This window comes from Lonchura striata, chromosome 7 (genome assembly GCF_046129695.1).
Source record: "Lonchura striata isolate bLonStr1 chromosome 7, bLonStr1.mat, whole genome shotgun sequence".
In the NCBI taxonomy this organism is placed as follows: Eukaryota; Metazoa; Chordata; class Aves; order Passeriformes; family Estrildidae; genus Lonchura; species Lonchura striata.
Genome location: NC_134609.1, coordinates 8,117,385 through 8,143,844, shown reverse-complemented (window position 1 = coordinate 8,143,844; position 26,460 = coordinate 8,117,385). Strand labels below are relative to the sequence as shown.

At 38.9% G+C, this 26,460-nt stretch overlaps 1 protein-coding gene across 2 annotated transcripts in view; it reads right to left on the bottom strand.

Moving 5' to 3' along the window:
* Positions 1-25,341, bottom strand: part of RASGEF1A (RasGEF domain family member 1A) — a 148,041-nt gene extending 122,700 nt beyond the window's left edge. For both annotated transcript variants that reach the window (XM_021526657.3, XM_021526659.3), the window contains exon 1: positions 25,137-25,341. The gene's annotated coding sequence lies outside the window, so the exon portion shown is untranslated. The remainder of the gene's footprint in view (positions 1-25,136) is intronic.
* Positions 25,342-26,460: the final 1,119 nt, after the last annotated feature.

Genomic DNA, 26,460 nt, shown 5'->3' with positions numbered 1-26,460 from the left:
GAAGAATTAGTTTGCATTTGATGACTGGTTACCAGAATAGACAGAAACATGTTTTTTGAATGTAATTTTTTGTATCAAGATCTGCAGGTTAGAAAATACAGCTCATCTAAAGGATGCTGTAAAGAAAAAAGGTATCAGTAAGATTTGGATTAAGCCTGTGGGCCATTGCCAAGGGAAGGTGTGTCCCGAGACAGTCCAAGGAGAATTAGGAAGCTGAAGACCATCACACATCTGGATGACTGACACATCATGGCACTTAGCAAAGAAGACACCTCTTTGAAATGAGCTTATGTGACCTGAGAAATTTATTAGTGGGGAAAAAAATGAATGTGAAGAATGAACTCATTTTGTTGCTGTCAGGGAAACTAAAGTATCCATGAACCTGAAAGTAATGATGAACATAACTCAGAAGGTTCTGTTCAGAAATGTATTCAGGTGGTGCTGGAGTTGCTAGAGTTCAAGAATAGTTAATATGAAAGAGGTGTTCATCCTTTTCTAAAGAAGGCATCCAAATTCAAATGCAATACTGATTCACAAACTTGGAGGATTTAACTGCATTTATATCTATGAGAAGTGAAGAGGAATAAAGATGTATGTTTAAGTGCTCTGTTAATACAATGTAATGCAGCAGAAGAGTATCACTGGTAGGGCAACATATTTGGTAGGACCCATTCTCACAGAAATATGTCTACCCTGTGCAATTTCCCAGAAGGAATTTAATTTTGCTTGTGTTGAGGTACAACTTATGGGTTCTTTGCTCCCCAGTTGAAGCCTCTAACTATGCACCAGCTGTCTAAAACTGGGCATGATAAAGCAAGAATTAGCTGAGACAAGCTTCAGTTTTAATGAGACCTTGTGTTAAGATAGATGACTGGGCTTTATCTGGAGCAAAGAATACACGGGTCACCATGTTCCCTACACTCTGACAAGAGGAATTTGCAGGAAGAATTTGTGCTGTTGTCTTGGTTACTGTCATGCTCTTGCCATGAACCATAGGGTTGGCATGACCTCATCTGCACATGTGAATTGTGATCCAAAGAGTACTGAAAGGCTGTTCTTTATTCTTATGACTGCAGTTTTAGATTGTAGTGTGAATTGTGCATAGCCGAATTACAGTGTTAACATTGGAAAGTTGGTGCTCAGTCATTTTATTCTTTCTAGGCAGACTTATGCCCCTTACTAAAGTGTTAAATCTGTCTTTTAGTCTAAAGGGATATTAATAATTTTTTGTATTTAGTTAATATTCTCTTTAATAGATCCTACTATGTATTAGAGAAGAAATTTTCTGTCCAGGCAAATGCCTCTGCCTAGGACAAGTACCTGGTTTCTGTTCCCACAGTATCTGAACAGCTCATATCACAACTGCACCTGCCTCCTTTGTGCTTATGCCTTTGCCCTGAGTCATGGAGAAATGGCAGTGGCAGGAGTTGGCTCCAGAGGGCCAGGAGGCCAGTGGGTGACTCCAATGGGATGTTTCCTTCTTTAGAAAACTGACAGTACAATACCTGCCCATATCTTTTCTGAGTAGCTTATGGCCATTGTAGGACGTGTTGTGTTTATTTCCAATTGATATTACTGGTGCGTGCCTGATTTTATTTTTTTTTCACACTCTTAGAAGTTAAAACAGTAAATCAGTCCTAGGGGAGACCTGCACGAAGGTGTCCAGGATAGTAACGTAAATGAAGCTGCTGAATGAAAAGCAAACTCTTTAGAAGAGTACTTTTGTCCTCTGCACCTTTATTGATGAACTAATCAGATTGGACAGGCTCCAAATTCCCAGACCAGACAAAGAAACTTTGGAAAGAATGAAACAGTGCCTGTGAGCTCAGAGGAATGCACACTGATTAAATCAGGTCGAAACATAGGCTTATGGACAGCCATTACATCTATTCCCTGTTATGGCAGGTACTTAGAACAAGTGGGCCTCCCAAAACTTGCAAGACAAACCTGTCTGTAGGTCTTATGCATTACATTCTTACCCTTTTCCTCTTGTTCCCTTAAACAAATAACTTTTAGTTTAAAAGAGTCACTTTGTATTTCTATAGAAATCGGTAAAAGAGATCAAAATTCAGTTGCTTACTGAGATAATCTAGGTGATAATTTCATATGAAGGTTCCTCTTGCTATAATGTTTATGCAATTAATAGGGGTGAAATAAGCAGTAAAATCAAAACTAGTCCAATGATCATGGTCGTGTTTCTTTTGCTGTGGCTGTGTCCAAACACATAACCCAGAATGGTATTAAAAGCCTGGCTCTAATGCTGACATGTGACAAAGGATGGGCACAGTTAGCTAATGATGTTTAATGCAAATATACTCTATAGATTTGCTGTAGGTTTCCTGTCTTCAGAGAGAAAAAAATATTGTCTCTTTGTAAGCACATCCTTTTTGATGATACCTATTGAGGGTGTTGAAGATAAATATGTTCTGTAATGAAGAAACATTCAGTCATTTTAATCTTCAAGGAGATGAGCTGATAATCAATAAGGATATTTTCTCTAGACCATGCAAAGAAGACATATATTGACTTTTGTAAGAATAAAAAAAAAGTTTGGCTAGTGTATTGCACTTTTGTCATGTTTCTGAGCTGCTGTACAGGATCTCTCACTTCACAATATTTCCATTTCATTTGATGGTCATAAAAATGTTTGACTGGAAGTTCTGGATAATGTATCTTCCTTGCTCCCTGAGCTAAGGGAGAGATACTAGGGAAGGTCTTCCTTTGAATATGCATTTAAATTTTTAAATGAAATTTCTTTGGTAAAGGACATACCCATTTGAGGTTTGTTTAAGCACAAATGTTTGTGCAATAAAGCATAAATGTTCATACCGGTGATGAAAATTATTTTTAAGCTTCCTTATTGGCAAAAAAAATGGCATTCGGTCAGTAAAAGATGGGTGAAAATAAATGCACCTTCATGACTGTTCACTGCACTATAGTTGGTTAGAGAATATCTAAACATGAATGAGATCAACGTGTGTGTGGGGATGAGCCATAGTTTTCTCTGTAAATGCACATCCTAGATTATATTTGTTTCTGTTGCTGTAACTCTCATTAAATCTTTGTGCCTGAAGTTAATTATTAATAAAATTATTGTATCTCTACATATTGAAGAATTTTGGAAGTATGCTATACAGTAGCCTCTGGAATTTATCCAGCTTTTAATTACCATGGCATCTGGCTCACTGGAAGGTGGGTTAGACATCATGGTACTTGGGAACATCTGCAGCCATATGGTGTTCTTCATGGGTCAGCATTCCCAATATTGTTGTTTCTGGTGGAGTACCAGGTGATTTAAATATTGGTGGGGAATTACAGAGCTTGACATAGGTCAGGAATCAATTGGCAGCAGAGAGACACCAAGAACAGCTTAAAAACAAGTGTGGCTTCACCTGGTGAAGTATCCAATTTGGACAAAACTGCCAAAGGCAAAAGCCAGAGATAACCAAACTGTAGTCCAACCAGGACACTGCCTGATCTAGTCGTGACCTACATCTGTGAAATTATTCAGGGATTTTGATAACCAACATACCCCTGATTCATTATCTTTCCAAATTACAATTTCCTCAAATATAGGAATTGGTTTTCTGCTTCTTAATGCTGAGGCAATTTTCCCTGGCTGTGTTGAAAGTGAGATAAGTGAAAGTGAGGTATGGGTTAGTTGCAGGCAGAGGCAGGTAAATTAGAGAACTAAATAAAAGTATAAATCCTATATAATAAGTTTAGATTTTTGGAATAGCACAAATTGCATGATTCACTTTGCTGAGTAAGTTTAGTGTGAAAGCATGGAAAAAAATCCATGTTTATCTGAGACTACTCTTTCATTTTGGTTCTTATTAAAATCACAATTTTATTACTAAGGATAATACTATACAGTGTAATCACCAAGTTAATTTTTTTTTCTACAGAATCATATTTATTTTTTAACTGGAGCTGTTTTATTAGAAATTAGTGAGTTTTTACTACCAAGAATGCATTTTTAATGCTATTCAAATAATGCTTATGATCTGTTTCTTTTGGCTGTGCTATACCATCTTTTATTAGTGTCTTCCTTTTTCTCCTCAGTCTTCTCCATATTATCTTTTTGTTCAGCTCCTTGATTATCAACAATATCCACAATCTAAAGTTCCTATGTTAGCTTCTGTATATGAGGTAACTTTATAACAGTTGGGCTTGTGACCTAGCCCTGATAATGAAAACATCCTGTGTTATGCTGAATACTTTACTACAGCAACCATGCTATATGTAGTAGTTTTTATCTTCAACACCCTCAATAGGTATCATCAAAAAGGATACATGCAAATTTTTTCCATGTTCATATTGTTCTGTGTTGTGTAAATGTATCACTTTCTAGGCTGAAATGTTCAAGTATGGGTTGGTATTTTAAGCTATTTTACTTATTATTAATTTTGAGTGAATGGTATGTAAATTTATTAAAATGCATGGTGTAGGTGTGGGGGGTTCAGTGAGTTGGTCAAGAAGTTGTGTTATAAGGGAATGAGTGAATGGATGGCAAAAAGATAATTCCTAACATCGCACACTTCTAGAAGTTAGGGTTTATTTTAAGAAAGTATTTCCCTTTACCCTTGGTGCTACAGGGAGACTGATATGTGTTAGCTATAGAATTACAAAAGGGAATATTGAACTGTTCATTTAATAGACAGTTGTCCAAGAACTAAACACTTTTGTGAGACTGAGCATTTCCTTTGCAAACTCATTATATATTGCTGTTACTTGTTTGCAGTTTTCACAGCTCTCCTTGAGTTTGCTTCCTGGTGAGAACTGTCACAAGGAGTTTGGCAGTGCCATTGTCTGAGAAACCTTGAGTACTCAAAATGACGTGCTCCAAGAATTACATGCAAATCCTAATTGCAAATTGAGCTGAACAAAGTTTTCCAATAGAATTAGCACAAACACAGAAGATAAACAAATGAGGTGTTTTAATGCACATCTTGACTCCTGGGAGTCAAGAAGAACTAATGTATAAGATCTTTAAGTCCACCAGTGATAAGTAGTAATGAATTGGGTGCAAAACACAAGCATCTGTTTAACATACCAGAACACTGCCAAGCTGTTGAGGACAAGTAACTTCCCTTCTCTAGTCTGGAATATATTGAGCAGCTTGAGCCAAAGAGCAATCAGCTTACTGGCAGGGGTGGAAAAATGTACTTGGCCTTCCTCTCATCCAAATAAATAGCTTAGAGGAGTACACTGGCATGGATGAAGAAAAACAAACAAAAACCCTGTGTATTAAAAGATGTGTTGATTTACATCCACTGGGATTGAGAGTGGTTTAATCTAACACTATCTAAACAGGAGGCTGGTTCTGAATATGTAAAATAGAAAAAAAACCCTCTTGAAATAGATGGGCTTAATTGCATTTTCTACCCAAACTTGGATGCAGCAAAGAAATGGGAAATGATGTACACATGGCCACCCAGAGAAGATGATAGAAAATTGCCAACTCTGACATTAAGTGACAGGAAAATGGTGATTAACACCACATGTCATACTAAAAGGGTGGTTTTGCATTCAGGATGAATCACAGGACAACAATATGCAATTTGCCTTTTACCCACTGAATGAGAACAGGAGAAAAAGAAAGCAGGTGGATATTGTAAGGACAGGAGAATAGCTACTGTACTTTTAAGGAATGACAAGAAAAGTTTTCCTGGATTTTACTCCTTGCTGAGTAGTAGATAGAGACTTCTACTGTCCATTTGGTTTAGTAAATTTTCCCTGAAGTAAAATAAATAAATGCTGCTTTCTTGTGAAAGAAGTAAAAATGGCAAAAAAAAAATTAGTCTTGATAAAAAAATATTAGTCATTAACACATAAGGAGGTTATTGTAGTGGGACAATTTTGATGAGAAAATACTTTAATTTTGTTTTCTTCACAAGTATGGTAGCATTTCTTCTCCAAATGGAAACTTTTATACATTGCAAAAGCAAAGTTAGTAAGTCTCCATATACATCTGAAAGAGTTACATGTAAGGCTTTCCTCTCTGTTTTATGCATGCCTTCTCCCCTTTGACTGAATTATTCATTGATTTTTCCTATGCATGGATTGCTTTTCTATAATTACCTCTGGGTTATTTTTGGCAGATCCTAGGATCATAGGATAAATCACATTGGAAGGAACCTCACAAGGTCTTTAGTTCAAACCCCAGCTCAACTCAGGTCAGCTGTGAGAACAAACCAGGTTGTTCAGAGCTTTTTTTGATCTGGTCTTGAAAATTTGGAAGGAGGGCAATAGCAGAACCTCTCTGGGCAGCCTATTACACTGCTTGGCCACTTTCATGACAAAAAAAAAAAGGTGGTTTTAACCCAGTCTGAAACTATTTTTTGTTTTTCCAAACTATATCCATCTCACATCCAGTGCCACAGTAAAGAGCCTGGCTCCACCTTCTTGATAACCGTCTAAAGGATTATTCTTTATCTTAACTCAGCAACCAGGGCTTTTCTGATCTACCCCTAGGTTACAGGTGTTACATCTGTCTCCTGTGTTGAGCAATGACTTCTCCACTACTTTTACTTTTAATAAGCAAGAGTCTTAAATTAAATCTATCAGCTTTCCTGCCTCATGCTTACTCTTTATAAACTACTCTGGAGTTTCTGGCACTTTGTACATACTAGAAAACCCGCAAAATGTTGCAGCCTGAACAAAAGGTCTTTCAATAATTTCTAGTCTGCCCTTCTTGACCAGTGGCTCAATCTGGCTATGTTGATTCTTATACAGTAGTGACTGATTTTAGCTTAAAGAGCAGAAATTCAGTGTATGTCAGGCCCAGCTTAGGCAAGCTTATTTTGCCCAAGGTCATAAGGGTGGGACCTGAACCCAGGTGTTGAGAGAGTGATGCAAACACTGCAGCTGTTCCATCTTGTTCCTCTACCCTTCCCCACCAAGCCCCTCCAGCCCCCCTGCCCAGGCTGCTTCTTTCTGGTGAGCATCAGAATGTGTTTTGGGGTGTTAATATCAGCAGAATTTTGCCTGTGTGAGAGAAGCTGAGACCAATGGGGTGGTGTAGTGTCTTCTCCTTTCAACTTTCACTTCTGAATCCACCAAAATGACTGCAATTTCATGGCTTCCAGGAAGGGCCTTAATGTCACTGTTTACAAAGCTAAGGAATATCTATTGTATGAAAAATGAGCTAGAATGACAAAGAATCTAGTATTGCTATTTTCTCTCTATTGTCATTTTATTTCTGCCCTCTGCAAAAGGTCTTGCATTCTTTGCATGTGGACATAGCAGGAAGGCATGCAACATTGATGCCAATTTCCTTTTTCTTAGCACAGAAATGAGAACAACTAAAATAGGGCAGTAGCAGTATTGAACTGGGGTAATGTCTTTTAAAGATGCTCAGCAGAAAACAAAAGCAGCAAAGGTTAGGACTGCACATGGTAGAATAAAGTTCTGCTTTCCACATATCATCAACAAACTATGAAACTGGGGGCCAGCATCTCTCTTATGGGTGTCTGATAAAATAACAAAAGGGCTCAGAAGATTAGTAATGTCATGGAGAATCTTTTTATTCTGGTTATTATGACAAAAATGTGTTACTCTCTATCATCTGCTTGGCTCTTTGTGTTCAGTAAACTGATGAGTCTACCTGATGGCTTGTGGGCAGCTGCCCTCGCCATGCAGCTGGCACTCCCTGACGAGCAGTAAGGCCAAGTTTTGTATGGCTGGAGAGGTGCAGCAGTGCTATGCTTAAATCCACCCCCTCGTGGCCATGATTGACATAATTTGGCTGTCAGAGCTGTGGAGGCAGCTTGCACTTCTACTGTCTACTTGTCTCTTCTTTAATGGAGTGGTTCAATTTCCATGGCTGTATTAGCCTGGCTTCTTTCTCAAGCACAATAAAAATTCCTTGAACATGCCACCTGTGCATTTTTACTTAATTACCAAAAGAGTGTTTCTCAAATAAAAAATCCAATACTAACTGACTTCTCATACAGAGTGTGATTTGATGCAGTAGGCAGGCAGTTAGTTACAAAAGTCAAAGGGCTTATTTTTTTCTTAATTTTTCTTAAAATCTGGAATCTGCCAAGGCTTCCTACTGCTCTAAATCTTTGGGACATAATTTAGTATCATGCAGAGATGCCTATACTTATAATTTCAGCAAGATGCTTCTCAAAAGAATTCATGAACTTGGATGGGCAAGCAATTAAGGCACTTCAGCTAATTTAGTAGCTGGCATGCTTAGGTTAGGTTTGGGTGTCTCTGCATAGCATTACACTATATGGTAATGGAAATGTGGAAAGAGCACAGTACATCTAAAGAATAACTTTTTGTCAAGCCACTCTTTTAGTCCTCCTGTGGTTTAGTTTTGATGTTCCACTGCCAAGGTCCCCGAGTTACTCAATGTATGATATTCTGCTTGAACTTCAAAAACTGAATATTTAGCTCTTGTATGCAACTCTGGCTTGAGATTGCCTGTGACCAGTCATGTATGGAAGAAAAAGCAGCTGCAGAAAAACCTTTTTATTGCATACGTTGAATAGGTCTGGTTCCCCTGCCTTTGTGTAAGCTTTTATTTCAGACACTTGCCTTGCAATTCCAGTATGTATAAAGTAAATTGAGCCATACCTCTCCAAACTTATCCCAGCTCTCCTCCAATCCAGCCTGTGTACCATCTGGAACTCCTAGGAAACCCAGGGGAAGTGCTGCATCTAGTGCACACCACAGTTAAACCCGAACCATACAGCTCAGAGGCACTGGCAGTAAACCTCTCTCACTTGTCATATTAGGAAGGAAACTTTCCTGAAAGCAGGCAATGTGGTTTCAAGAGATATTTTTTAGAGTTTTGAAACAGACACTTGCCTGTCTCACTTATGTACCCAGACCTACTAATTATTGTGGAGCATGTTTCATTATAAATCAAAATGTTCATTCTTGACTGGAAAAAGTTCAACCTCTTTCAATTAAATGAAAAATTCCAATTTCTTTAAACAAAGAAAATTAAAAAACCCCAAATCTTATAGCAAAACTGGTGAAAAATGCTACTCTGAAAGCTACTGTTGATAAGATATAAAATCAATACTGTTTAAGCTGATTGACATTTAACATCCATTTGACAGTTTTTATACCGTTGGTAGTTTTTAGTCCTTATAGTCAGAATATCATTCCATATTATACAGTTAAAGACTAATATATATCTATCTAAATTCTCTCTGAAGTGTTAGGTGGGCATATTTTTTCTTTGATCACAGAAATCCTCAGAATGTGCATTGTGTTAGAATTGAAAGCTCTCAAATTGCTCTGTGTGCCTGGTGTAAGTGAAGTGAATCTGCTCTATGGTATATTAGACTTGTGAACTCTTTTTTAAAATGGAAGCCGTTCTTTAAATGTAGCTGTTCTTTAAATGTTTTAGGCATAATTAGAATATACTGGGAGACAAATCCCAATGGAAATAAGCACAGAGTGTGATTGGCTCATGCAGGCTCTCCAAGCTGCTGCCTACCAGAGACACATAAAACATATAAAGAGTTCAGTCAGCTTTATAGCCAGGTGAAATAAGCATCTGCTTATCCTAGCAAGGTGATACAGCTTGCAAAGATATAAAAAAAGGAAATTTGCTCTGGTGGCTCCTTTACTATTTGTTGGCAAGGAACATTTGCTGCTAAATTTTTCAAAATGTTGAAGCTGATCTTTCTAACCCTTTACAGAGACTTGGGAGGCTAATATGGGAGGGAATGAGAAAACTCAGAAATTAGTCTTCCTAGCAACACACCTATTTCATCTTGGATTTGTAGTATGTGTGTAAAAAAGAGGAGGATGAACTTAAACAGCTGAGCAGAAGTTTATCTATGGCTTGTTTATTTTACCAAAACAACCAGTTATGGATGAAAGGTGCCTATTAGAAACAGGATTTATTGTAGGGGTGAAAAGAAATTGTATGTAACAAGAGTAGACACTTCCCCTCTGTATTTGTTTGATACAAAATAAGTAAAAACAGGATTTAATTTAATTTACCTACTCTATCTGCTGTATAATTGTATCTTGGGACTGTAGTATCTCCCTCAGGTAGGAATGGACAGTGAAGTGGAAATGTGAAACTAGAGTCTAAAATGCTGGCTGTTGGGTGTCAGGAGAGAGCAATTTTATTGAACAGTTTTTGACGTGGTGTTTGTTAAGAGTTTGGAAGAAAGCCATTTTTTGAGCTAGTATAATAGCTGTGTGAAGTGGAAAGTAAATTTAATGCAGGAGCTAAGTCATTGCTTTGGCTGAGGAGATGAGATGTAAATTCAAAAAGATACTTCAGCCAGCTAAATATTGTGGCTGGTTTTTAAGCAAGTTTCTGTACACATACACTGTGGTTGTGTTTAAATAGATCCATAAATTTTTAAATATGACATTGTTTGGGGAATTTTATCTGTCTTCTTCAGCTTACAAAAGGCTGAGCAAGTGCTTAGGTGTTCAGAATAGCTAATCACTTCTTCTTGTTTACCATGGCCTATGGTTTGTTATGCCCCAGATTTTTCCCACCCCCTTGAAGTGAAATCTTAATTTATCCATCCTTAAAATGTGGCCATACATCCAGTTAATACTTGCTATTTGATATCTGATATTTGAAGGGCTTTGAAGGAAAATATGAAGATGGAAGGCACCAAAGAAGTGCAAAGTGTTATTCCTATTATACATCAGCTAAAACCAAAATATGTTCTCTCTAGAAGTAAAATCTGCCAAAGTTAATAATTGTTGTAGTGGACTATCAGTAATTTATTCTAAACCCATGCAATGGAAATGTTCAAGTGTTAAAGACTACAGAATTTAGCTTTTCTAGATCTTTGCTTTTTAAAGGAGCAACAGATTAATCATTAATTTCTGGATGATGTACAGAACAATCTCTTCCCCATTCCATCTCATGGTGAAGATTATCCCTTCCTCTGCTTTTATTTTTCCCCTTCAGAGTAGCAAAATTTCTAAGTAATTGGAAGACAGGAGCTTTATTTATAGCCCCCCAGTTAGCTCACTGAGAGAAGAATTAATGCAAATCAGTTTATGCCTTCTAAAGAATGCTGCAATCATGTGATGCCTTTCTAAGGCATGAAAGATAAGGTATATCCAATTTAGAAGCTCTTGGTAAAGGTATATCCTATATGAACAAAAACCTTTACTGTTTTGAAATTAGAAATATACAATACAGAAAAAAAAAGTGATATGTTTGTTTTAGCTAAAAAGTGTGTATAAATAATATAAATATTATTTATTTAATAAACAGCCTGTTAGACTACCTCCAACTCCTGACAATCACATCATTTGTGTAAAAGCTATGCTGCTATTTGTTAACACGGTTGCTGTGGCAACAGAAAACCTTCATCTCTTTGAGGTAAAATCAGAAGTGTGGTGAGTGTGGAAATGAACTGACTTTACACACACACAAATGCGTGCTTTGTCTCTTATTCCTCATTTCACAATAGAAAAGGACTAAAGCTCTTCTCCTGTCTATTTAATTCTGGCGCTGGGGAGGGCGATTGGGAGTTCTGAGTGGTAAAACGTGAAACCCACGGAGGGACTGACACTACTGCCTGCTGGGCTGCCAGTGCTTCCAAGAGATGGGATCAGGTCTCAAATTGGCTTCTCATAGGCAATGCACCTGTAATAATAGATAATTATTATAGGGCTTAGATAAAGCCAGCAAATACATGTTCAACTTGACATGATTTTGTCCCTGGGCTTTTAAAGTAAAATATAGCTAAGACACTATGAGTCCATTTGAGAGAGCTGGATTTGAGCCTCTTGGAACCTGCAGTCCTTTGCTGGAGTTGTAGTACAAATTACTAAAAACATCTGTGATGCATGTTGCAGGCTGGCACAACCTGTGCGTTTGCATGGGAATTTCCATGCTGCTTCTGCTCTGGGAGTTGTATAGGAAGATCAGCCAATATGTCTAAAGCAATGTCATGATCTATACTATATCCATGTACAATATCCATGAAATCATATGCTCTAGTTTAGGGAAAGGCATGGAATTCAGAAAATTGTATTTTTGTTAGAGGTAGTATAGTGTAGTTAATGACCTAAATCTATGGGTTTTAGTGAGCACAAGATTTTTCCCATTTCTTTCTATAGAGCTGATCAACAAAGTAAGTCCTTTGCTGTTTGTGGGGTTTTCTGAGTTTTTTAAGTTGTATTTCAAGGCTGTTATTTGAGTACCCAGTGATAAGAAAAATAGTTGTAGAAATAACTTTTCATTTATATATTGTGTTGTCAAAAATCTCCATTGTCCTGGTTTGAAACAGTTTTTTTTCCTTCTTCAGCACCTCCATAATGTGTGTGTCCTCAGTGGACAATGTAACTTAAAAAAACAAATCAAAAAAAAATCTCTTTGTCTCTGATGTATAATATGCCATGTAGGAAAAACTAGCAAACATTAAACCACAAAGATACCTACCCAAATCTCCTTCAAACTTGAGAAGATGAAACCCTGCTTTTGAAAGAATCTATGGGCTTGTGCAAACCATATAGAGGAAATTATATTGAATCTAAAACTGAAATTAAGAAAACTTACAAAAACTTTACAATTAATAAGATTTGAAGTATAGATACCTTCAAATGCTTCAAATGAGTCTGGGCACAAAGATGCTGCATCGGACGACAAAAGGAAATTCCCCTCTGGAGACTGACTTTTAGAGATTCACTGTATTCCTGTAGTTACTGTTCTCATACTGTGAACAGGGGCTCAGAAGCTGCTTTTGTTGATTTACACAATTAGATTACAGAAAGGGAGCAGACCCAGGAGCGCACACAGTATTATTGGTCATGATGCTGAAACAGAATTTCCTACAAATCCTCATTCAGTTCCACATTTCCTTGAAAGAATAGGCACAGGCTATGCATATTTTGCAATATTAGCTGGCTGCTTATGGGATAGGATTGTTTGTAATGTTCCACAATCTGGTCAGTAGTCTACATGACAAGTAATATTTTTGTCATTCTTGGATTTTGTGTTTCAATTTTCAAGTTGTTTTCAAATTTGAAGTTTGTTTTTGTAGTTGCTATCATATTAGAAAGTTACCAAAAAAGGGAGTTTAAATCTATTAGCTGCACTGTTATTAAATTGCTTTTTGTATGAAGCCTTGAGGTTTGCAATCAAGCCCTTATGTAGGTCCATTCTTCTAGAAAGAAAGAGGTATGCCAGAAGGTTCCACTAAACTATGTATATATAGGGAGAGCAAGCAGTCTATAGAAGCCAATAAAGTGGCACCCTATGTTTCCAAATCAGCAAGCAACTAGAGTTTGATTAAAATTGCTATTGGATTCAGTGAGTTAGAGAGTTCTTACCTAGCACTATCTATAAAATTAATCAGCCACAAAATACCCCATGCAGATTGTCAAGCTCTTCACCCAGGAAGTTTTAGAGAATAAGCACAACTGGCACTTCAGATCCCCAGCAGTTTGTGATAAACCAGCATGCATTTTAGCACTTCATTGCTCATTGAGGCTGTCACACCTGCAATAAATGCACGTACACATAGTGCTGTTCCTAGCATGCTGCTTCATTGCAGGATTGGTTATGGCATCCATTGTCACTGACTGTCCCTTCCCTAAGCAGTTGCTTGTTCCTGGTTTCACATAAGCCATTTGGAACACAGCAGGGGATAAGCCTGCACAGGGAAGTTTGCTGTGAAAGCTTAAAGGCATCAGCATTGCAAGTACCCATTATATTGCCCCTGGAGAATGCTAAGGAAATAATGTGATCATTCGTTTGCATCTGAAGTTGTGTGGTAAAGCCTCAAAAGCTATGGCAGCACAGGCCAGAGGAGTTCCCCTACAACTCAGCACCTCAGTGGAGACCTGGCTGGGAATTCAGTTCCTAGTCAGTGATGAAATGAAAAGAAAGTACGTGTTTCTCTAGCTGCCAGAAGCCAGATCTCTTCAAAGCACTGTTTGCTATCTCATTAGTGCTTCTCACCCTGGCATTCATTAACCTTCTTCTGATGTGCTGTACAAGCTCTGTAGAATGAGGGAGTCACACTCCTTGCAATTTACAGTTCCAGCTAAACAGTTCTTACAATAGTATTAAGAATCTCCATTCCAGGCTGATCCAGGCCAGTAGCCCAGGATCTTATTTCCTAACCTGTCATTTATTAACCATGAACTAGCATCAATGTTAGACGACTGAGAGAAGGTAATATTTAGACTTTTATACTGGGTGGGCCTTTCTTTTGCCATAATGTGTAGCTGGAAGAATTAGACAATTCTTGTTGTCCAAGTCTTTGATACATTCAGGTTAGACTATTTCATGCTGAGCTTCTGGAGTAACTAAGTCTGCAAATCAACAAAATCCTACATTTCACTAGTTAGCTATTCCTCAGGTACACAGGGAAATTCTGTCCCAGAGTTGTCAAGGGCTGCTTTACAACCTTGGCAGTTTCCAATATTCTCACACATTATGGCAATCCACAAAATGGCTTTTCTGGACTTTTAGTGCAGTAGGTGCTGCTCTGGACATAATTCTGGATTTCTACATTTGCTGGCTGCAGTCAGCAGGATCTCCCATGCACCTCTGCAGTGGGATCCACAGGGGATGTGACCTCAGTGGGACTGAACAGTGGAGTGGGTAGGAATGCAATTTGCTGCAGATCAGACTATTACTGTAAGTCAAACGAGTGTATAATAAAGTATTTTGAAATAGTCCTCTAATACTGGTAAGGTAGAAGTGGGCATTGGTTTTTCTGTTGCCTTCTTTCTGATTGCTTGAGTCTAGATGTTTTGCTCAGGTGATTCTGTAGTACAAGGTCAGCTTGTTCATTACTAGAATGTAGCTTTTGTTTCTCCCCAGAGTTTAATTTCTAAACCTCAGATCTGCTGCACTGTAAGACAATAAATGGTTAGAATGGATTTCAGAAAGTTATTGTTCAGTGTGTTCCAAGGTTGCTACTTCATACTTTTTTGTAATTACAGTCTCCATCCAACTTATTTGTAATGTTTGGGTGATTTGAATTGAAGTATGCTATGGTTTTGTGTGTTGTTCTTTTTTCTATTTTTAGTTTCACAGCCCCCCATGCCCTCCAACAAAAGAAATTTCATCAGACAATTTAATTGAGGAATCAGTTATAGTAGATAAATAGGTCTTATAGTGAATGCCGTGTAACTATGGAGTGTAATAATTTCTCTAAATAGTGCCCCATGTTTTGACTTGAAGCAATTTGTCCCTCGTTGTTGATTTACAAGTTTTGGTTGTGTTCAGGCTTCCAATGAGTTTTAGCAGCGTTGGGAAGAGCAAGGAGCCAACCACTGTGCAAGTTTACAGCCTGTACTTGGTGACTTCCATCAAGATAGATCATTACCCTCAAGAATTTGTGATTAAAAATTACTCCTCCTCTTTTCAGTTCGGTCAGCAGAACATTGAATCTAATTTTAGGCCAGTGCTGACCTAATTTTAGGAAACTGAGTTCCTGTGGGTCCTGTGTTACTCCCTAGCCTGTTTTCTGTGAGCCCCTCTTACAAGGGAATTATGAGGCTTGTCTTGGAGTCTAAAAATCTTGACCAAAGGCAACACTTAGAGCTATTTTCATATGGGCACTTGTTGCTTCCATGAGCTATACCCTGTCGTAACCTTTCTTTTAAGGCTTTCTTTAGGTAGCAGTTGTTCTGATTTATTGCTGCTTTTATGCAGTAAAAGATGGGGCAAAAAGGGAAATCAAATTATCTGAATTCTTTTCAACCCAATACATTTCTCAGTGTATTTCAAATGCTAGTATTCAAGTCTACTTGATATGGCTCATTATGATGTGAAAGCTTAGGTCTATAAATAATAAATTAAATGTATCATAGCTTACCAAACAAATAGTTTCTAGGAGAAGAGCAAGTGATTCCACTCACTTAGGTACTTATTTATTGCACAAGCATTTATACAAGTGGGAGGAGGACATTAGCTTGAACCATTTCTCTTGGATTACAGACAATCCCTTCTTCTTTTTGAAACAGTGATGACTCTTACAGAAATGGCTGGAGAACAGAGTGAGCTAAAAGAAAGTGCTCCTTTCAGGGAAGCTAAGCACACCGTGCCCGCTTCCCTTTGACACAGCAAAATGCCATTGTTTGGTTATTGCTTACATACTTTTCCTGTTTCAATGTACCTGAATCATCATGGCTGAATAGTATCCATTGTCTGTGATTAACTGTGAATAGGGGATGATGAAGTGGTGGTTTCCTGGAAAGGAGCAGAATTAATCTTCAGAATTCCCCATCCCTTATAAAAGGCCTTCTGACAATCTGAAAACTGACAAGTGTGAGCATTGTTAAAATTCATGTGGCTTGGAAAAAAGCCCTGTTGGATTGTCCATTTAAGCACATTTTTAGGCTGGAGGCTTTTACACCAGTTACAAATATATTGATTTCTAAAAAGAAATTATTGACCTTTAAAACCTCGGAGTCAGCTGCTGCCTGGCCTGTTGGAGACATTTGGTTGTTTATATTGACAGGTGAGAGCTGGCAGTTTGGAGTCAGAGCCTGGGCAGTGATCAGAACTGAGGGGTGGGTGATGGAAGCACAGGATTTACAAACACAGAATTACGCAAGGCTCACTACAGAAGGCTGAGATACTACTTACAGGACATCAGTCTATATTCCAGGGGATCATAAGCTTAATTTCATTACTTCTTCTACCTTATTTCTGGGACACCTCCCATGCCATCTATGATTTGAAAAAGTTTAGTTTATTCTTCTGTGCCTATCCCACTTGTGCTGTCATAAGAGTAATAACATTTTAGCAACATTAGGCTCTACTTTCTAAGCAGTTTAGTAGTTACAAACATGTATAATTGTATGTTTCTTAATGAGGGGTATATGTATGTAACAATAATTTTCATATTTACTAAAGGATGAATGGGCTATTTCTGCTGTGCCTTGTATTTACATTTTCACCTCAAAAAAGAAATTGTTTCCTAAGTTCAGGCAGAAGAGTGATTTTCTGGCTGTCAAAACATATCAAGAAATATTATATTAATGGGATATTAGTCACTGTGAATTAACAGTACATATCTGAAGATAAAAACAATGCTGTTATTTAGTGACTGTATGCTGATGATAGATTAAATAATACATATTGGGTTGCTTTTCTGTTGATTTTTCTTCTAGTTTTCCTTTCTTGAAATGTTCACCTAGTGTCACAGATGTTCTCATCCCCAGCAGGTTAACTGGCATAGAAAGCTTGGCTCTGGCAATCTAAGATGTTCAGAGAAAAGAGGTTGTAATTCATTTAGCACGGCACTGAGTCACAACAGGTGAAAATCAAATCCCCACTTAGTTCTACAGCTTTCCACTTTTATACTAGTGATATACTGGCACCCACATTTCTTCTGTTCAGTATTTCTTTCTTCAGCAGACTGCAGTTCCATACACCTTCAGTACAGGACTGTAATCTGTTCCTTCTGGATGGACACCCTTGTGCACTGGCAGTGGGAGACTAAAATGCCGTGTGGCTTCTGCTGTCTTGACAATTTATGGGTGCTGAACTATCCAGCAGAAGGATCAGAATTCATGGTCCCTATCCCGCTGTCACAGAGAAAATCCATTTGTCCCGCAGTGCTTCTGAATGTGATTGACAGGACAATGAAAGGTGTTGAATTGATTTTGTAGTGTGCCACAAACTAATGTCAGAGTGACAAGCTTGTTTTGCTGTGGTATCTGGACTCCAACAGCATCAGCCCCCATCCCTACACCAGCTCACCTCCAGCAGGCATTATCCCTGCTCCCATTGCATGAGGGCTGGGAGCTGAAGGGGCAGATGCTTTGGCAGAAGGTTTAGCTCTAAAGACATTCCTGTTCCTGCCCACAGTAATGGACCATCTTTATTCCCTTATTGATTAGTCTCTAAATCCACTATAAGTGTCAGAAGTATTGAGACTAATGATGGAAAAAATACCTCTCTCTTTTCTTTTTCCCTTTCCCTTCCCTTATTTCTTTCCTTCATTTTCACATGTGCTCTATTGCTCCCTTTCTTGCCTCTGCTATGTTCATTTTATTCATTAGCAGAACCAATCCTGCAAACAGATTTTTCTGGCAGCTGTAGTGAGTGCTGAGAGTACTGAGGAGTTTCCTATGTAAATCCCTCTATAATGCTGAACAGGGTTGTCTCTCTTTGTCCTGTTCTTTCCTACTGTGTAAAAGCCATCCTTCTATTTTTAAAATCCTTTATGTTATGTATGCATTTGTCTCCAGACGACTTTATGCATTCTCTTTGCAAGAAATTGCACAGAATTAACATTTACATTTACCTTTTGAGGTGCAGCACTGATAATCTTTTGATTAATGTTAAACCTAGCAGCTATGCCTCTTTCCCCATTAGGTTATCCAAGAAACAATGCTGAGGAAAAAGAACACTCAGGCAGGAAACTCCCAAAATTAGTAGTGTGATGTGACTGCAATTTTCCTGAGACTTCTGAAATTATAAGTTTTGGGGTTTTTCCTTATAACAAGTGGTAGAAGTGCCTGTCATCTCTTTTGAATTCTAGCTCAGGTCTTCTAACCAGTTTCCCTTTCTTTTTAAAGTTTCTCTTAGCTTTCTGTGAGAAATTAATTTTGAGATTAAATTGCCACATTAAGACAGGATGAATGTGCTGCAAGACAGAAGGCTTTAGGTTAGCTGGTGTGAAGAGACAGGAATGATCCCACTCTGTTGTGATCAGCAGCTGTAAGGTCCTGCACTTGCAGCTTGTATTATCATTTTTGAGATCTGAAACTATTTTTATAATAATGGACTTCCGTATATAAGATACTAGGTTTAGCACAGGTAAAATTGGATGAAATGACAGGGTTGCTGTGGTATGCTGGAAGTCAGACTCATTCAATGGTCCCATTTGACTTTAATATTTATGGATTGTTTTGTTTTTGTTTTCTTTTTTTTTTTTTTCATCAAATATCAAACTTCATTGCAAGTACAAAAATCCAATTTAATTATTTACAGCTCCTGAGGTTTCAAACCCATTAAACAGCAGATAGGCTCAGTAATTGTTTTATTACTACTACTGAAAGTGTAATAATACTAGTGGCAACAGAGGACAGTGAGCAAAACAATGAGAGAAATGTAAAGTCATAAATAAAATCATTAAAGCTGTTTCACATGGGATAACCACCAATGTCAGGTTAATGTTTCACACCACAGACAGCAGGTTTAATTAACTCTTTCTTTCATTTCTTTCCTGAAGAAACTAGCTGTAGCAATATTTGGCTTTCTTAGAAGTGCAGAGCTTTCTGTATTGGTCCTTTCCTCTCAAATCAGTCACCAGCTAAAAAGAAGTTAACAACTGTAACATAGTAGGTGCTTCCTGAAGCTCCTGGTAACATGGAGGTTGTCTATTTTAGTTCTGTCCTGGCCCAGTTCTGCTCTGTTTTGCTCTCCAAGAGCAGTAAATGGGATATGCACAGTTCCAGGTGGCTCCGGGCAGGGCATTGTTCTGCTTCACACACCCCGGTGGTGTCCCCAGGAAGGAAGCCTGAACCATGTCCTGGCATGGCAGGGACCTATGTGTTTTGTGACCTGAACTGTGTCCTGGAGTTTTATGGGATAATTTCTTATTTATTATATATTCAGTGTGTTAGACATGACACAGTAGTGGTTGTAAAGTTGTGAGGAAGGTAGTGTTTGTAGGTGTTTAGAAACTGAAGAAAGGCTACTTAGCTCAAAGATTCCATGTTCTTTTACATTTATGTGAGGATGCCTGTTTAAATTTATTCTTTTCCTAGAACCTTGCCTCAAATGTGATTAGTAAAGCTGTGGTTGTATTTCTGTTTTGATGGTGGGTTTTGGCTTCTTTAGGATCTGGAACCTTGTGGTATCACACATGCACGTATGTGTATACAGCACACAGTTTCATAGGATTTTTGAGTGCTTTGAGTTCCATGACAGACTCTAATGTTTGTAACTTAGGAAAAAACTCAAGTATTTTCATTGCAAAAGTGGGAAAGAAGTCTTTAACAGAGTTATGTATCTCATTTTCTTTTACCACCACACACTTTGTGCTCTTGTACATCTTGATGCATTGATCTTGTCCCATAAACCTTCAGTATCTTTATAACACAAAAAATCATTTGCTACATGATTTTGAGTACCATGTGGCTCCAGGCTCCAAGCTTCCTTATAAATGAATCATTTACTTGGCTTTTACTCTGGTTGCTTCACCATGTGGATCCTGCTATTGTCCTCTGCATAACCTACAGATCACTTGGATGATGCATGTTTCACTAAACGTTACCCAACACTGCTGGTGCCCCAAGGGATAAGAACATTTTTCTGAAATATACACCGTTAACATGAAAAGGTTGGGAAAGACATGAGGAGAAATAGGAAGGAAAAGCCATTCAGATTTTGCTGAGTATAACTGAAAATTCAGGTTGTCTAACATCCATTTCAGAAGTGCCATCCAACTGCTCTACAGAGTGTACTCTTTGCTCTCAGAAGTGTTTCCCATGGGACAAATAGTTTATTCGCACAGGTTGTCTTTAACACAACATTTCTAAACTAGCCAACAAGTCAGTAATGAGATTGCCTCAAAACCTAAAGAGAATACATGTCTAGCATACTTAGCTTCCTCATAATTTTTTGAGATTTGAATTACAATCAAAGGAATACAAACAAGCAAGCTGATATTGAGTGAAAAGACTTTTCACATGTTAATGAACTGAAAGAGAAGGAAAGTTATTTTCCTGTTGGTTTAGATTTTAAAGATTTCAGTTTTCAAAAATCCAGATTATTGGACAAAGCTTGAGTATGGGAAAAGCTACTTTGTGATGAACACAATATTGTTTTTATTTTGTTTGAGGAAGAAAGAACTAAAATGGTGCCTTGGAATCTGCATCATCTATTTTTAATGTAGAGAAAATGCAGACCACTGAATTAAATAAATACAGAAATAATATAGATTTTAATGGAAAAATAATTAGTCCTAACAAAATAATTAAACAGAAACCTGAAATTCCTGATTTTATTTTGACAAAGTCTGTTCAAAATCAGTTGTGATTAAAACTGACATCTTACCTTGCATTTATTAGATTCCGACGCTATTTTCATACATATATGCTGAGATACACTACACATTTCTTATATTACTCCTTTATGTTTCAGTTGGATGTGCCATTCACCAGTGTAGGTGGTCAAAGGTTCAATTCCATTGGATTGAAAATACTAAAAGTGTGATAAAGTTTGTTGGAAAATGCAAGAATTGAAGGTAAAGAACGCAATAGCTCTTATCCACCAAGTACATTCATCACTAACTTACAGAGTGTTTGAAAGATGCCAGGAAAGAGTATTTCACCCAGAGGGTGGCTGGGCACTGGAACAGCCTCCCCAGGGCAGTGGGCACAGCTCCAAGGCTGGCTGAGTTCAGGAAGTGTTTGAACAACTCTCAGGCACATGGTATGACTCCTGGGGATGGTGCAGGGCCAGGAGTTGGACTCGATGATCCTGATGGGTCCCTTCCAATTCAGAATATTCTATCAACTTATAATTCTAAGACTTCTTTACTTAAAGAAAAATGTTCTCCTCAAATGGCAATGTCTAAACATGAGGGTTGGATGCCTGTTTTGCATCACATATGTGCCTTACTTTAACCCTTATGAACGTCCTCAGTCTTAGACTAAGATTAGATTTGATCCTAATTGATGAGAGCATATTACAAGAAAATTGTGGAAAACAATATAACAAGTGTGCAAAGTGTTCCCTATTCTAAACATAGGGCTTGCGTGATGGTATTTCAACTTGAAATACCATCTTAATTCTAATTAATAGAACTTTTCAAAGTATTACTTGTAGAGGCAGTTGGCTTACCTTACAACAAAGTACTATGCAGCGGGGAGGAGGTAACCTTAATTCTGTTCAGGGTGCAGGGACTAGATCTACAGCTGCTGGATCTACAGTGGCATTAACAGAGAGCTATGAAAGTTACTAAGTATGGTTGTTTCAAGGGAGATGAAACTTAATACATTTTTGCAGACCTCTCTGCAGAATATACATTATCAAGTAGTTGGGATGGATTTGATACCTTTCTAGACGTTGTTATCAAGAACTTGTTCATTCCTCATGTGTAAAACCTTGTTGATTTGTTCAGAACTCTTCATTTTGGGTAGAGCTTTATGTACAAACAAAATATACAGAAGTACCAGAGAACTGAGGAATCTTCTGTTCAAGCTGATTTTCTGAGGGGAAGAACTTGGCTGAACATTTTGCTTTTCTAAATTAAATCAGTTACAAGACTGAATCCACTTAACTAACTGCAGCAGAACTACTGCCTCGCCTGGATTCAGTTTCTGGAGGTGAAATGCCAAGAGTGATGTAAAACTCAGAGCTGAGGGGATCCCTGGCTCCCATCAGAGCAGCTGCCTGACTCTTCTTTCAGCTCATTTGTGACTGGTTTAGTCTTCTAGGCTCAAGCAGAGCCCACAGTTGAGCATGTCTCTGTCTTAGGGATGTTTCTTCCCAGTTCCAGGGTACCAGCTCTGCATTTTATTGCTCCCTGAACAGGTTTCATTGATAGTGGAGTCTCTATTTTGAGTAAAGTAGGTAGGACAGTAGGTAGCATTGTGCTGATTTTCCTTGTGCTGTCCTCACAGCTCACCACTAATGAATGACCCAAGAGTCTGATCATAGAGAAATAGCATTGGGAGGATTTGTTTGTTTATTTTGGTGAAAATATTATGCCAGAAATGAGGCTTCACAGAAATACCATGAAATACCAGAAAACCCCATGCCACTCATACAAGTCTTTCCACCTGGACCACAGCCAGACTAGTTTTCTGTCAGTGATGCTAAATGCCATACATTTCCTTAGTAATTCATCTTGCAACAAAAAGACTCAAATTAAAGCATGTGTTTCTGCTTTACAAACAGCTCCTTGCACATGTGCTGACTTTGCAGCTGCTTCCTGCACTCTTTGACTTCTGTAATTAGAGCAACTGGCCAGCCCAGCTAATGATATTAAACTGACTGGTCTAGAATGTCATTTATCTCAAGGGTTTAATTTGCTGAGTACAGGGCAGCACAATACAAGGTTTGCATGTGTTATGGCTGTAACTTGATTTTTTTTTTTTTTAGCTCTTGTTGCTAAGTTACAATAAACTGTTATCACGGTAAATTGTCTGCATTTAAATGGACTAAGATTCCACCTGAAAGGAGCCACCCAGATGAGAACTGATAATATACTGATGTCTCAGAAGAAAGGAACATAACACAGAAAAGCCCAAATTGTGAACAGGATAATTTTGTATTCTAGACATTAGCCAGACAGGCTCAGAAATAGCTGCTCAGACCCCAGAGACTATGACATGTGCTTCACTAGCAAGTGACTAAGAGCTGGTATACAATAAATAGGTACTAATTTTAAAATAAGTTACATTAATATTATCAACTTTTAATGGAATCACAATGATCTCTTGTCTGAATTGTACTTTAGAATTACTTTCCTTGGAAATAATCTGATACCCTTGCAGTCAGGCACCATATCTAAATGCTAGGAAAAACAAGTAAATTTTAAAAAAGTATCAAAGTCTCTGCACTTGTCAAAATTACTAGAAATAATCTTAAAACATAATGTTGGTAAATGCTTTTGCAAGTGGAAAATTGTGCCATATTTTGATGGAAAATGATGTAGAATACATGCTGGTACATCAAGATATTGTCCTACCTCTTTCCAAAGCTCTATATGAAATTCCTGAAAATTCTCTGCAAGAAGAACCTTTTCTCCCCTTATCTTTTTTAAAGAGTGCATGGAGAGGGTAGTAGCTAAGGGGAGTATTTATTGGTGCCATGTTTGAGTTCATTCCAAAAATATTCATGCTGGTTCTATGGATTGTGGTTCTTGGTGGCTACTGGGAAGCTGAGTGAGTGGTGTTGTTTTTTTTTTTTAATTGCTGATACCTGTTTGGTCACCTCCACGGGTGTGATCAGTGTGGGACATGTCATCTTCCTTGAGTAGAGAGTCCTTTTCACAGCAGGCCAGTTTTTTAAAAGGGTTTAAAAGTCAACTCTTAATAAACGTATTGCCAGTACACAAAGGGTCTGAACAAATAGAACGTGTAGGACATTGCAAAGAAACACCATAGTAATGTATAGGAAACACAGATAAATTCAGTTGCAATTGTGACTCTTTCCATAGTACACAAAACCTGTAAACCAACTCAAATGTCTTCCACTGCAGTTATACCATTAAAATCCAAAGGTGAGATTCTAGGATTCTGTAATGTGGAGTAGCTGGTCTGATACTTTGTTTATAGGTCTAGAAAAATATGTTCCTGGGCTAATTTTAAAGGTGTCACCCTCCAAAGAAAGCCATTTGCTAAAAAGCATTGGATTGACAGAAATGAAGCTGTAGACATTCAGTGAAAGATTTCCATTAAAATCACAACTAAAAACTGTCAATCAACCCCAGCAGAAATCTGCTTAGATAACTCTGCTAGAAATACTGTACCTCCTCAGAAAATGGAAGAAGATTTTGCAAGGATTTCAGAATGGGGAGAAACAGCTTCTCCCTTTACTTTAAATTGTTGTACCAGAGACGTTTACTGTCCTTGCAAAAACCCTTCTGCAAGGCTGAATTTTTGATTCACAGCAGAAGCAGCAGAGAGGAATGCAGGCAGCATACGTAGTGCAGCACTGCCTGTGCTTCAGCAGACTTGTTCTGCTTTCCGTGACCACTACTTTTGAAAAGCCCGAAAATGGATCGCATCTATATGAGAAGCCCTCGGAGAGAGGGGGAATGACAGGGAAGCGTTTCTGTGGACTGTGGAATTTCAACTCATTAAAGTGATGAAACAACTGCTGTGGGAATGAATCCACACGGAGTCCATGACAGACGCCCGGTACACTCCATTCCCAGCAGCACAGCACAAAAGCCTCATCGTTTAGCAATATTGAGAAGCTTCTTGTAGCCATGGGAGCAGGTGGTAGTGCAGCCGCAGAAGTTGCATTAAGGGGAGAAAATGCAGTGACTGGGCTGTGTTTTGACCCGCCGCCTCTGCCCCCGGGGGTGGCTGGGTGGTGCACACGGGTGAACAGCAGGAGACAGACACACTGATGGCATGGCACGGCAGGTGCTCAGACACCCACCGCGCTAGCTGCTGCCGGTGCCAGCCTTCCCACGCAGCCTGGCACCCTCGGGTGGCTGTAGGGTAAAAAAGACACTTAAATCTCTTACCTTGCTCTAGTCCAGTGTAGCTTTTTGGCTGTTCTCCGTGCGCTACGAGAAACAGAGGAGAGAGCGCCGGACCCCAGTGAGTCATCCTAGACGGCAGAGAGGGCTGAGGGCTCGCTCCGGCTGCTGGCTGCCCGCGCTGTGTGACAGCTGCCGGCCGCCCGGGCGGCGAGCGCGGCCCATTCCGCAGCCCGCGGCGGGGGGGGCGGGCGGGCAGCGCCGGGGAGAGGGGCCGGCGGAGAGCGGCGAGAGCGGCGGGGGCAGGAACGTACCATGTGCCTCGGCCCCCGCCCCGCCGCTGCGCAGCCCGCGGCCGCTGCCCGAAGTTAGTTTTCAATGCGCGGTGCGCCCTCCGCTTATTGAGCCTCCGTGCGCCCGCCTCCGGAGCCCCTGCTCGGAGCAACTTCCCGGCATTTCGGCGCTTGCATTATCCTCTCTCTCCTTTGGAGGCTGGCGAGGATGCTCAGTGCAGAATATGCTCAGTAAAGTCTGTCTGTGGCCGTGCTAAAAGCAGCACTCGGCTTCTTGCAGCAATTTTATAGGCTGTCTATCTGGGAGTGCGAAACCAAGGGCAAGGGCGGTAATTCTAGCATCGGAGGGAAAAGGAAATAGCAAAAGGTGTTTGGAGCCACAAAACTGTACACAAGATAACTGGGGGAGAGAAACATCTCTTGGTTACTCCTAACAGAAGAAGGTTGGGATAATTTCTCAGTCTCTAGGTTATCATCTCAGGACATGTTTCTGCAGATCAGAAATTGGTGCTAGAGACAGAACCCCTCCTGGGGATTCCCAAAATAATTTTCAAGAGGAAACATGAACTTGTTAGAGTGGGTTACTTGCACTAAATGGCAAAGATTTCTCTGGGCAAACACAGCTTGTTTCTAATCGCTGTAAATCTCCAAAGTATGGTTTAATAATTTCATTACACTCATACCCCTTGTATGCACAAGTTTATAAAAATACTTTCTTAGGAAGATAACAGAGGACAACTTCACAGATATTCATGAGAGCCATAATTACTTTAGTGTCACTAGAAAAGTGGAAGAAATGTTTAGGTTCTCACTGTTGGCTAACTAGTTTGCTAAATCTGGAAAGGCTTTTGTGGGCTTTTGAATGGCCTTTATTAAATTATTTGTACTACTACCTCTGTGCCAAGATATGCTCAGATGCTCTGAATATTTGTCAAATTTATCTGTGTCTAAAAAGGATTGTGGTGTTTTTTATTTTATATTCCTGCAATGTGACTGTGTGTAGATGATCTTAATCCTGACTAATGGGCACAAAATTCCCCAAGAAAACTAGGAAAAGAATTACAGAAAAAGGAGAA